Genomic DNA, 3521 nt, shown 5'->3' on the forward strand with positions numbered 1-3521 from the left:
TCACAGGCTCTAGAGTGCAGGCTTCAGTAGTTGTGGCTCGCGGGCTTAGTTGCTCCGCGGCATGTGGGATCATCCCGGACCAGGGCTCGAACCCGTGTCCCCTGCATTGGCAGGCGGATTCTCAACCACTGCGCCGCCAGGGAAGTCCCGTCTCATCCACTTCTGATGGGTTTTAGTTTTAGAGACTCTGATAAAATGGGACAGAGATGAGAGAGAAGGAGGTAGGATGGACAAGGAGGGGCACAGCCCCCTTAAGCACGGCTGGCATCAGAAACGGCTGCGCCGTCTGGTTGCAGGTGCACTCTAAAAAGACTCCTGCGCGTCACAAAGCCATCATCCTTTCTCCACCTGTCCGTACTTTAGTTCCACCACTGCCAATTTAGTCCTGAGGTCAATACTCAATTACCCCCAGGCTCCTTCCTCCCTTGGGCCCTTTTCAAAGCCCTAGAGGACGTCATCTGCTAACTGATCCGTTTCCCTTATGAACCAGCACACAGTTTTCCCTCCAGAAAAGGTAAAGCAGGAACGCAGACCAGGCACTAGGGACTGCAGGCCCCCACTTGCATAAGGAGAAAAGCCAGAAGTATCGGTAAAAGGAGAAAGGCAGGCTGGTGTAGAGTGAGTGAGTCTGTTGGCATATTAGAAAAGGCCCAGAAAGGTTGTGCAAGTGGGACCAGGGCAACGATGTTTCCCTTTCTGTTCCTGTCATTCCACAGAATACTTCCAGAGGTCCCTAAACAGGGCCAGGCTCTGGCAAACCAGCCTGAGCTGTCTTCCAGCCCACCTCGCAAGGAAAGGATCACTACTGATGCAAATTTTTCTACCGCAAATCACCACCCACACTGCTCCCTTCCACATAGTTAAAGCTCAAACATGATAGAAATGCTATGAGTAATTCTAGGCACCTGCCTCTGTAAAGGCAGGCACACAGCTGCTGTGGCCCAGAAAAGGGATCTCCCACACCCGCTGGTCCAAGGCCAAAATGTGTTCTCACTGTTTCTACCACAGTCTAGAGGACCAATATCAGAGTTCCCGGTCTGGGTCTTCACACTTAGCCTCCCTCTCATAGGGGTAACACCTAGGAAGGGGCAGCTAGCGTGGACAGGGCAGCAAATTTGTCCCTGCCGTTGCCACCAATTTTTTGACTAACACCAAATCTCCTTGTCTGGGCCATCCAACCAAGTCTCCCCCTGGGCTTCCTCCCAGCCGCCTAGTAGGGGGAGGATGTCTCCTGATCCATGCCCCTTAACCAGTGCATGATTGCTTCTATTGGAAATAGATCAGACTCTGGAAAAACAGAAAAGCTGATGCTATTTCCAGTTCCCGGTCCCTGCAGAGTCCCTAAGGCAACTGTTCAATTTCAGAGGGGAGGGGTCCGCAGAGACCACAGGCACACCAGCAGAGGCTTGTGAAGGAGGCTCTAGACCTCATGGGGCACCAACATTTCCTCCACTGTTAGTTATTTTCTCTGGACCAGAGCTCCCTTTAATTCTCCCTTTGGTCTGTGTTCTACCCATCAATCAAGGGGAAGATGACTCTTGACCTGTCCCCTTAATAGTCAATACCCAACTGCTTCTACTGGAAATAGATCAGGCTCTGGGAAAATAGAAAAGCTGATGATGCTTCATGGCCCCAGCCGCTGTAAAGGCCCAAATGCAGCCGCCCCATCTCAGTCTATCCAAGGCAGAGGAGACGGCAGCAGAGCCGGCAGTGTAGACTCAACAGGGCAGAAAGGAGAGTGGAGCAGAACGTGTGGAGAGTGTACTGATCCTTGGGTAAAGAGGGTCAATCAGTTTCGGAAAAGTTTGAATCCTTGTTTTCTGGCTTTTGCTTTTAACCTCCTGAAAGCCATGATCACAAATCCACCTTTCTACTCTGTTGAGTCACTGCCAAAAATTCAAGGATTAGTCTTGGTTTATTAGTTTTAGAAACCTAGAGAGATAGTGTCCCCTTGCCCATAGTAAATTCAGCTGAAAGAGTAAAGCATTACCTAAATCCCTTACCCTAGCCCTGTAAAGGCCCTAACAGTTGTTTTATTTACAAGGGAGCTAAAGAATGGGTTGAGGCAGACAGCTCCACACGCCAGGCCTGTGAGAAGTGGAGTCTTGACTCTCAAGGACTCTGGAGCAGCTGTGTTGGCAAGTCATTGTTTCAGGCTCTCCGACTTCTCCCCCTTCCGTACTCAGGATTGTTGTCACCACATAATCTTTTCAAAGTCTTCCAAGAGATCATCTCTGAGACTACGTAAGTAACTGCGTATTGATGTGTGCTCAAACATGTGGTGTGTGAGAGAGAGATGTATGAAACAGTTCATTTCATTACCCCGCCATAAAAATGACTAAGGCAGGCTTGTTATATACTCTTAAAGACAGGAAACTTTGAGGTGGTCGAGGAGAGCCTTGCTTTGGCAGCCTTTCTCTCATCCTGCCTCTGTTAACCAACCTCAGGTTAATCTGGGGATGTTCATTCCCTAACCTCATGTCCATCATGGACCCCTACTTAGCCAAGGGCTGTGAGACTCAGAGACTCGGGACCTAAGTCCACGCGACCGCCTTGATAAGCAGCCTGGGACACAGGCGTTTCTCCCCAGCCTCACACCACGTGAAGGAACAAGCCTGCCCAGTGCCTCTGAGGGTGTGTCGGGCGTACTTGAATCCTAAACAAGGAGGAAGAATGAGAACTTTGGTCTGTCTGACAGACTGCACGGGAAAGCCATCTGGGTGAGGTCGGCTTCGGAGCGGAAAGGCCAGTTGTGCGGGGAGCTCCCAGCTGCGTCCTAACTGCCCCCTGCTGGTGCCGGGACCATATGCTCTGCCACCACCACCACCCCCACCCGGTGGAAGGGGCTGCCCCCCTTGCTCTTGTACATGCCAGGTGAGGCGGTGAGCTATTTTGCACAGCACCCCGCTGGAAAGAAAGTGGATAGTCTGAAATGGAGGAAGAGCGTCTCAGAAGTAACAAGAGAAAGAAAACGGGAATTGAAGCACCACCTTGTCTTCGCAAGGCCATGGCAGTCTGTTTCGCTGGTCAGGAGTTCAGGGTCTACTTCTCGTTGTTATTTACGTGCATCTCCAGAGCTTCAAACTATCATTAGAATAAGATCAGATGCAAAGAATGCAGGCTGTTGCCGGTTGAGTGCATGCCAGAGCACCCCTCTTCTGGGCAGATCCCTGGTGCATGGGATAACAGTAGTAAAGCCGCCATGGGCCTGCTCCCTAGACCCTGAAGTCTATCGCCTGAGAGATGGGTGTCCTCGGGGTTAGCCCTGCCCAGGAAAGTCACTATACTGTTGTAGCAGACGCTAAAGCAGTTCCTCGGGCCTGTGAGAGGGGCAGTGCAGATCCTGTCACATCCTCCATTCCTGGGACTGTAGGACGCTCAACTATGTATTCAGTTCCAACTCCCACCTCATGTGACTGAGGATTGGCTTTGAGGCAAAGGGGTGTGTAAGGAGCTCCAGCCAGCATTTTGGACTTGGCTTCAAGCTCCTTTATTACTTTATGTGGCTCTGCGTTTGCCTT

This window comes from Phocoena sinus, chromosome X (assembly GCF_008692025.1).
Source record: "Phocoena sinus isolate mPhoSin1 chromosome X, mPhoSin1.pri, whole genome shotgun sequence".
NCBI lineage: Eukaryota > Metazoa > Chordata > Mammalia > Artiodactyla > Phocoenidae > Phocoena > Phocoena sinus.